The following is a 10,557-nucleotide window of genomic DNA, read 5'->3' as shown; positions in this document are numbered from 1 at the left end:
CTTTTAGTATCCTGTGTGAGCTCAACTTTCTTGTCCCTTAAGATTGACATTTTCTCCTTTTGTTCCTTCAAATCTATTAGTTATTACACACTAAGTGATTAACTTGAGAAATCTTTTTTAAATTATAAATTATGAAAATTTATGTAATATTTCAGGTATAGAACATACCAGCATTTTATGATTATTTTCTTTCATGATATATAGCCTCTTGCTTTCACTTCTTTCCCTTACTCCTTTACTCCCACCTCTGGTATTTATTATTTATTACAGTGTAACAAATTACTCCAAATATAGCTGCTTGAAATAACATATCTCAAACAGTGTCTGACAGTCAGAAACCCAAAGGCAGGTTAGCTGAGAGTGATGGCTCAGGAGCTCTTACAAGTGTGTAGTTACTATGTTATTTAGGGCTGAAGTCACTTGGAAGCTTGACAGCTGTAGGATCTGCTTTCAAGTTCATTGACATGGCTATTGACAGGTGCTCACTTCCCTCCTCTATGGACCTGTCCATGGAGCTCCCCACAATACGGTAGACGGCTTCCCCCAAATGAATGATCCAAAAGAGAGAGAATGATGCCAGTTTCTTCTGTTAGTTAGACTCTTGAGTCACAAGTCCAGCCCATATGCAGTTGGAGGGTATTACCAAGGGGATGGAGTACCAGGAGGAAGGGATTATTGAGGGCCATCCTAGAATCTGATTACTATATCCTCCTAATTTTTTTATGGCAAAATATACATAAAATAAGAAAAATTATTTTTAAGAGTAATTCAATGGCATTAGCTACATTCACAATGTTCACCACTATATTCAAAACTTTTTCGTTAACCCAGACAAATTTTGTACCTGTTAAACAACTTCTTTTACCCACCACTCCCAGTTTTTGATACCCTCTATTCTATGTTCTATCTCTATGAATTTACCTATTGTAGGTATCTGGTATAAGAGGAGTCATAAAATACTTGTCCTTTTGTGTCTGACTTCCTTTATTCCTTCACTTAGCAAAATATTTTCAAGATACATCTGTGTTGTAGAATGTACTGGAATTTCATTTACTTTTATGGCTGAATATTTTATTGTAAAGGTATGTGTTATATATATGTGCATATCATGTTTATGCATTCATCTGATGAAGGACAGATGGGTCATTTCCACATTTAACTTGTGAGTAATGCTGCTATGAACTTTGGCTTACAAGTATCTGATTAAGTCCCTGCTTTTGAGCCTTTTGAGTATACACCCAGAAGTGGAATTTCTGGATCATTGGGTAATTCTACATTTAACTTTTTGAGGAACCACCAAGCATTTTCCCAGCAGCTGCATTATTTTGCATTCCCACCAGTAATGCACAAGGGTTCTAATTTTTTCATCTCCCCACCAACACTTGCTATTTTCCATTTTATCAATAATAGCCATCCAAATTATTGTGAAGTGTTAACTTCACTGTGGTTTGATTTGCATTTCCCTAGTGGCTGAGATGTTAAGCATTTTTTCATGTGTTTATTGGCCATTTTGTATATCTTTGGAGAAATGTCTACTTAGGTCCTTTGTCCATTTTTGAATTGGTTCATTTGTTTTCGTTGAGCTAGAGGAACTCTTCATGTATTCTGGATATTAATCTTTCATCAAATAAATGATTTACAAATATTTCCTTCCATTCTGTAGGTGGTCTTTTCACTTTTAATGTCCTTTGATGCACAAAACATTTTAAATTTTGATGAAGTCCAATTTACCTATTTTTTCTTTTGTTGTCAGTGCTTTTCGTATCCTATCCAAGAAATCATTGCCGAATCCAATGTCATAAAGCTTTCCTCTTATGTTTTTGTTTAAGAATTTTATATTTTTTAAAAAGCTCATACATTTAGGCCTTTGATCCACTTTGAGTTACTTTTGTAAATGATTTAAGGTAAGAGGTCCAATTTCTAAGTTCTTTCTCGTTTTCTTTTTTTTTTGGTACATGATGTAAGAGGTCCAATTTCTAAGTTCGTTTGTTCGTTCTTTTTTTTTTTTTGTGCATGAGTGTCCAGTTCCCAGCTTCATCTGTTGAAAACTGTCCTTCCTGTTGAATGGTTTTGACATCTTTGTCCAAAATCACTGACCACATATGAGAAAGTTTCTTTCTGGATTGTTTTATTCTATCGGTCTATGTATCTCTCCTTAATGCCTGTACCACCCTGTTTTGATTACTGTAGTTTTGTAGCAAGTTTTGAAATGAGGAAGTGTGAGTCTCCCATATTTATTCTTTTTCAGGATCATTTTGACTATTTGGGGTCCCTTGGTATTCTGTATGAATTTTAGGATGGGTTTTTCTATTTTTACAAAAAACACCATTGGAATTTTTATGGGGATTTCACCAAGTCTGGATCACTTTGGATGGTATTGTCATCTTAATGATATTAGGTCTTCTAGTCCATGACCATAGAATAGCTTTGCATTTATTTATATCTTTATTTTCAACAATGTTTTGTAGTTTTCCATGTACAAGAATTTCCCCTCAGATTTATTCTTACATATTTGGTTCCTTTTGATGATTGTAAATGGGATTTTTCTTAATTGCCATTCAAATTGTTCATTGCTAGTGTGTAGAAAATGCAGTTAATTTTTGTGTGTTGGGTTTTGTGTCCTGGAACTTGGCTGAATTTATTTATTAGCCCTAACAATTCTATACTGTGTGGAATTTTTAGGTGTTTCTGCATGTAAGATCTACATCTACAAATTACTTCTTCCTTTTTAATTTGGATGACTTTATTTCTTTTTCTTACCTCACCGTTCTAACTAGAACCTCCAATACCATGTTGAATAGAAGTAGTGAAAGCAGGAATCCTTGTTTAGTTCTTAATTTGAGAGGGAAAGATTTCAGTCTTTCACCATTGTGTATGATACCAGCTGTGGATTTTTTTCCTTTTTTTTTTTTTTCTTAGTTGTGAATTTTTCAGATATGGCCTACTTGAAATTCCTTTTATATTTAAGATATTGAGTGTTTTTATAATGACAAGGTGTTGGATTTTGTCAAATGCTTTTTCTGCAGCGCTAGAGATGATCATGTGCTCCCCCTGCCCCTTTCATTACTGTGATAGATTACAGTGCTCGGTTTTTGTATGTTGAACTATCTTTTGTATTCCAAGAATAAATCCCCTTGCTCGTGATGAATATATTTATTTATGTAAGTGACATATACTTGACATACAATGTATAAATTTAAGGTGTACACCATGTTAATTTGATGCATTTGTATTTTTTTCAGTTTGCTAAGATTGTGGGATTTTGCATCAATACTAATAATATACAAATAATAATACAAATAATATTGGTTGTAGTAGTTTTTTTTTTCTTTCTTTCTTTCTTTTTTTTTTCTTCCCCCTTTTTCTGTAATGTCTTTGGTCCTGGTGTTAGGATAATCCTGGCTTCATAGAATGAGTTAGGAAATGTTCTCTGGGCTTTGAATTTTTGGAAGAGTTTGAGAAAGACTGGTGTTAACTCTTCTTTCAGTGTTTGGTAGAACTCCAGGAAGCCCTGGATTTTTCTTTGTTGGGAGGTTTTTGATTAGTGATTTAATCTTACTAGTTATAAGTTTATTCAAATTTACTGTTTCTAAATGAGTTGTTTTTTGGGTAGATTTTGTTTCTAGGAATTGGTCCTTTTCATCTAGGTTATTATTTTTTTTTAACTATTTTTTCTTTTTGGATTTTTAAGATTTATTTATTGGACAGAGAAAGAGAGGGAGAGAGAGAGAGAGAGAGAGAGAAGAGGGCACAAGCAGTGGGGGAACAGCAGGCAGAGAGAAAGGGAAAAGCAGTCTTCCTGCTGAGCAGGGAGCCCCACATGGGGCTCGATCCCAGGACCACGGGATCATGACTTGAGCTGAGGGCAGATGCTTAATGACTGAGCCAACCAAGCACCCCAGTTATCTTTTTTGATGGGTTGTAATTGTTCATAGTGTTTGTTCTTTCTTTTTTTTTTTTTTAAAGATTTTATTTATTTATTTGACAGAGAGAGAGCACATGCAGGCAGAGTGGCAGGCAAAGGGAGAGAGAGAAGCAGGCTCCCCACCAAGCAAGGAGCCTGATGTGGGACTCAATCCCAGGACCCTGGGATCATGACCTGAGGCGAAGGCAGCCGCTTATCCGACTGGGCCACCCAGGCGTCCCCATAGTGTTCTTTTAAAATCCTTCATATTTTTGTAAAATAAGTAGAAATGTTCCTATTTTCATTTCTGATTTTAGGAATTTGAGTTGTCTTTCTCCTTAGTCAATCTACCTAAAGGTTTTTCATTTGTTGATCTTTTCTAAGAACTAACCTTTGATTTTATTGATTTTCTCTTCTCTATTTCCACTCTAATCTTTATCATTTCCTTCTTTTAGCTTTAAATTTAGTTTGCTCTTCTTTTTTTAGTTCCTCAGGATTTATAGTTTGGTCATTGATTTTAGATCTTATCGTTTAATGGATCTTTTTACAGCAATAAATTTCTATCTTAGAATAGAAATTTAATTAGCATCCCATAAGTTCTGGTATGTAGTGGGGTGTGTGTGTGTGTGTGTGTGTGTGTGTTTCATTTGTTTCAAGGTATTTTCTAATTTCCCTTGTGATTTCTTCTTTGATCCCTTGTTTGTACATTGCTTTTTTAGAGAGAGAGAGAGAACATGAGCAGGGGAAGGGGAGGGAGAGGGAGAGACAGAATCTTAAGCAGACCGTATGCTCAGTGTAGAGTCCATCATGGGGCTTGATCTCACAACCCTGAAATCAGACCTGAGCCAAAATCAAAAGTTGGTCACTTAACCAAATAAACCATCCAAGCACTCCTCCTTGGTTGTTTAAGGTTGAGTTGTTTAATTTCCAATTTGTGTATTTTCCTGTTTTTCTTCTGTTACTAATTTGTGGTTTCATTCCATTGTGATTAGAAAAGATAATTTGCATAAGCTCCATTTTTTAAATTTATTAAGGCTCATTTTGTGGCTCAACATATGTTCTATCATGGGGAATTCCATATGTAGATGAGAAGAATGTGTACTCTGATATTATTGAGTGGAATGTTCTGTATGTATCTGTAAGGTCTAATTCGTTCATTGTGTTGTTCAACTCCTCTATTTCCTTATTGATTTTCTGTTTGGTTGTTCTGTCCATTATTGAAAGCAGGGTATTAAAGACTCCAACTATTATTGTAGAACTGTTTCTCCCTTCAATTCTGTCAATGTTTGGTTCGTATATTTTGGACACTGTTGTTTGGTGCTTATATGTTTACAATTCTTATATCATCTTGATGAACTGCACCTTTTATCAATATATAATATCCTTTGTTTCTTGTAACAGTTTTTGGTTTAAAGTCTGTTTCATCTGATATTAGCACATTTACCCCAGCTGTCTTTTGGTTACTATTTGCACAGACTACAGGCATACCTTATTTTTTTGCACCTTTATTGCATTTCACAGATATTGCGTTTTTTAGAAATTGAAGGTTTGTGGCAACCCTACATCAAGCAAGTCTACTGGTGCCATTTTTCTAACATTTGATCACTTTACATCTCTGAGTGACATTTTGGTAATTCTTGCAATATTTCAAACTTTTTCATTATTATTATATTTGTTGTAGTGACGTGATCAGTAATTATGGCTGACTGAAAGCTCAGATTATGATTAGCATTTTTTAGCAATGAAGTGGGTTTTTTAAAAAAAATTTGAGAGAGAGAGAGCACTAGCAGGGGGAGGGGCAGAGGAAGAGGGAGAAGTAGATTCCATGCTGAGCAGGGAGCCCAACGAAGGGCTCAGTCCTAGGACTCTCGGATCATGACCTGAGCGGGAAGACAGATGCTTTACTGACTGAGCCACCCAGGTACCTCTGAAGTGTTTTTAATTAAAGTATTTACATAGTTTTTTCCAGACATAATGGAATTGCACACCTAATTGACTATAGTATATTGTAAACATAACTCTTAGATGTATTGGGAAACCAAAAAATTCATTTGACTCACTTTATTGTGATATTTGCTTCATCAGGGTGATCTGGAATCGAGCCCACATATCTCTGAGGTATTCCTGTATCTTTTCCCATCTTTTCACTTTGAATCTGTTTGTGTTTTTGGTTTTAAAGTATGTTGTACACGGCATATAGTTGGATCTAAAAAAAAAATCCATTCTGCCAATCTCAGTTTTTTAATTAGAGTTTAATCCATTTATATTCAAAGTAATTACTGATAAAGAAAGGTCTTACTATCACCATTTTGCTACTTTTTTTGTCCCTCATTACCTCCATTACTGCCTTAATTTGTTTTTAGTTGAGTTTTTTGTAATGACATATTTGGATTCCCTTTTCCTTTTCGTTTGTGAAAATGTTCTGTAAACACTTTCTTTGTGGTTTCCATGAGGCTTATGTTTAACATCCTAAACTTACAACAATCTAATTTGAATTGATACCAACTGAATTTCAATTGCATATAAAACTTCTGCTCCTATACCACTAAATTCCTCCCACTTTATTATTATTGATGTTACAAATTACATATTTACATATTGTGTGCTTAATAACATAGATTTATTATTTTTAATGCAGTTGTTTTTTAAATTATGTGGAACTAAGGGTGTAACCACAAACCAAATTTACAATAATACTGACCTTTATATTTGTCCAAGAATTCACCTTTATTGGAGATCTTTATTTCTTAAAGCGTCATGTTGCCATTGAGTGTCCTTTTGTTTCAATCTGAAGGATTCTTTCCAGTATTTCTTGTAGGAGGTCTAGTGGCAATGAATTTCCTGTTTTTGTTTATTTGGGAATGTCACTACACAAGAGTGAATACTGGGAGGTAAGGACCACCAGGGGTTGTCTTAGAGGTTGCTTACCACAGGATAGGTAATATATATATATATATATATATATATATATATATATATAAAATATACATATAACCAATAATATAATATATCTATAATATAGAATATAATATAATATATAATACAATATAATATACATATAACCAAAATAATCTTGGTTGAAACCACAGAGTTGTATACATTATAGCTAGAACTTTGATTTGGAAAGCTTTAAGGGGAGGTGTTTGGCTTAGATAGCAATGATTACTGTTTGCCCTGGCCTGACACAGATACTGGACCTATCAGCATGAGTCAAGCACAACTTCTACCTTGGAGGAACTCCCAGACACCTGAACGGATCATTTCAAAGCAGCATGTCTAAGTTCTATACAGAGGGCTAAGGGAACATGAATAGTGCCCTTAGCCTAACCTGAAAGGTAAGGAGTGTTCCTGTTTCAAATGATACCTGAACAGAACTTTGAGAGATGGGAATGGGGAGGAGGAGCTGTGGCTGTGTTGGGAAGCCTTCTAGGTGGAAGGATCTACATTCGGATAGTAATGAATATAATGTTATACTTTATGAAAGAACAAGTCACACAGTTTAATTTGAATCTTAACAGTATAATACTAGTAATTTATGTTTTGATATAACCATACAAAAGGTGCTATGGTAACACTTCAGAACTTCATAGGAAAAGGCACATAAAGTCCTGTCATAGGAAGCTCTTGAGCTAACTAGTTTGGGGTGACTGGAAAATAGCTGCATGGAGAAGGTCCTTTCCTACAGGGTGAAGGGCAGGTATAAAGCACAGGGAATGAGAAAGAGTGGCACTCTTCTACGAGGAACCGCCAGAAAGTTCATTATAACCGGTGGGGCTGTTACTTGGAGTGGGGGGCTGTACAAAGGAAGGGAGAAGCTGCTGAGAGGGTTGTTCACAAAGGGTGTGTGTGCTCTTGCATCTTAAAGGGTTTGGACTGTGTTTGGAAAGTGAAAAGGACTGTCAATGAGGTAGTGACATAATCATCAGGATGGTCACATAGTGTAAAGGGACATGAGTACTCTTTATAGATCCTTATGGTAATGGATATTTAAAAATATTGAGAGCATTTTAAATTAAAAAGTTAAATTTATTTCGTTATTTTAAAATCAGCTCATGCTCGTTACAGAAAATTGGAAAATGCCTAAAGAACAAGTGCAAGGGAAGGAATCCTCAATCTTACAAGATTGAGGAAGGAACTGCTTGTTATTTAGCATTGATTTTCCAAATATATCTGTATGTATTTAAAAACCAATCTCCAACTGTCCAGATATTTCTAAATGCAATTTAATGATTTGCATTTTGAAATCCATATTTTATAATATGTTTACTTTTTTTTTTTTTTTTAAAGTAAGCTCTGCATTCAATACAGGACATGCACTCATGACCCCCAAATCAAGAGTCACATGCTACTGACCACATCAGCCAGGCACCCCAACATATTTGCTTCTTAACTGAGCACTCAATGTAAATTGAAAAACTGGGGGTGGCTGCATGGCTCAGTAGATTAAGCCTTTGTCTTAGGCTCAGTTCATGATCTCAGGGTCTTCAGGATCCAGTCCCTCGAGAGGCTCCCTGCTCTGTCGGGATTCAGCTAGTCTGTCCCTCTCCGTCTGCCCTCTCATCCTCCCCGCCTGCTCATGTTCTCTCTCTCTCTCTCTCAAATAAAGAAATAAAATCTTAAAAAAAACTGAATTGAATACGTCTTAATGATTTTCTTCAGTAGACCTTTAGAAGCTGGAGCAAAGAATATACGTATTTGAATCTTTTGGCTATATATTGCTGAATTACTTTTGTAAAAGGATGTATCATATTTAAAATATTTTTTTCTAAAGATCTTATTTATTTATTTATTTGTCAGAGATAAAGAATGAGACAGAGCACAAGAAGGGGAAGCAGCAGGCAGAAGGAGAAGCAGGCTCCCCGCTGAGCAAGGAGTCCAATGTGGGACTCAATCCCAGGACTCCGGGATCATCATGACCTGAGCCAAAGGCAGACGCTCAAACAATGAAGCCACCCAGGTGTCTCTGTACCTTATGTTTTATTAGTATTTTGTAGTGTTCATTCTTTGTGTTGTTTTTATTGAATCACTTTTATACAGCATTAATGAGAGACCATGAGAGCCCTCCAGTGGCCAAGATAATTTCTGCAAAAATATCTGCAAAAAATATCACCAACAGAATTAAAAAGGAATTGTATTTAGTTATTAAATCTTAATGACAAAAAGAGCAAAGTGCTAGAAATATCTTGGCTGTTAAAAAGGCCTTCTCTCCTTTAGTTAGAGAACGGATGCCGTTTGCTTTCCTTTCAAATTCTTGTTTATCTGCTACCAGATTATGAAATGTTTTGAATTTCACTGCTTTGTTATATGAAGATTATGTTGTTTCAAACAGGTTTAAAACAAACTGATTCACTTATAAAAACTAATATTAATTGAGTGGTTATATGTGTGAGGCACTGCTCCAAGGATTTTACATATAGTAATTGTTATTATAAAATAATTACTATTTTAAATACCATTTGACTAGCAAGAAATAGAATATTAGTTACTAAACAGAATAACTTAACAGAAAGGTTAAATAACTTGCCCAACTAGTTAAATAGTAAGTGATGGAGCTAGGATTCCAACCCAATGCTCTTAACCACCTGCTCTAATGTCTCCCTTGGATCTTGGTGTCCAGGAATGTTCTCATTCAGGATAATTCATAAAGTAGAAACTTTATGTAACAAACCAATGAATAAATGAAAGAAAACAATTGGTACAGTTGAGACATAGGCCTCTCTTCTAGTAATTCTTTATGGAACAGTATAGTGTTGATAACATAATTTATAATCTTATATCATGTATTGAATGAATAACAAGAGGACACATGATAGTTTTGATTATTCTGTAACTCATACATTCTTCAGTGCAAGACTTACAGTTTGACAAATTGCTCTGTATTTTGATGTCTTAGGTGGATAAATGGAAGAGAATTTAATTTCGAAGAGAATTTAATAGTGAGACTTCGAGTCAATTGTCTCATTTTCCTTTTAGTACTTACATATTTCATGACTAGTCTACTTTCAGAAAAATGCGATCTCCAGTTTGAACTAAAAATATAGACTGCTACTGGTCTTTAGGACGTATGAGCTTATAGGCTGAATGAGATCTATCATCCAGTGTATTCTGAAACTTCTGATACAGAAGCAGATGAATAGCCGTTCAAAGGCAGAGGAGAGAAAACATTCTGGAAAGGGCTCAAACCTAACAATCCAGATGCAGCATTTCATTATTTTGCTTCATCTTCAAGTGGAAGGAGGGGAAATCTGGAATAAAATGACCTCTGCAGGAATGGTTTTTAATTGCATCACGCAGGCCAAGAAATGGGACCCTGAAAAGGCAGTTTTCCCCCCCAGTAGTTGAAGTCGAAATTCTAGATGGAAGTACTTTGTGAAAGTGCTCTGCTCTCAATGAAGATACCTTGACTGAGCCAGGATCTTTAGGTAATCAGAGATTGTCCTGCTTGAGACCTGAGCAGCATACACGTTCCTTACTGGAGAAAGCTCTTCTTTACCAAGGACAGCAGGTGGGTACTGAGACCACAAAGGGCCTTCACTCTGTCTCTTGCCTGTTCTCACACTAGTTCTCATCCCTACCTCCTAATTTCTTCTTCTTCAGATTCCCAGCTGCTATGGACTAAATATTTGTGTCCTCCTGCAATCACCGGTTAAACC

Source organism: Meles meles, chromosome 4, assembly GCF_922984935.1.
Source record: "Meles meles chromosome 4, mMelMel3.1 paternal haplotype, whole genome shotgun sequence".
In the NCBI taxonomy this organism is placed as follows: domain Eukaryota; kingdom Metazoa; phylum Chordata; class Mammalia; order Carnivora; family Mustelidae; genus Meles; species Meles meles.
The sequence above is the reverse complement of the archived record's forward strand: the minus strand, read 5'-3'. Positions refer to the sequence as shown.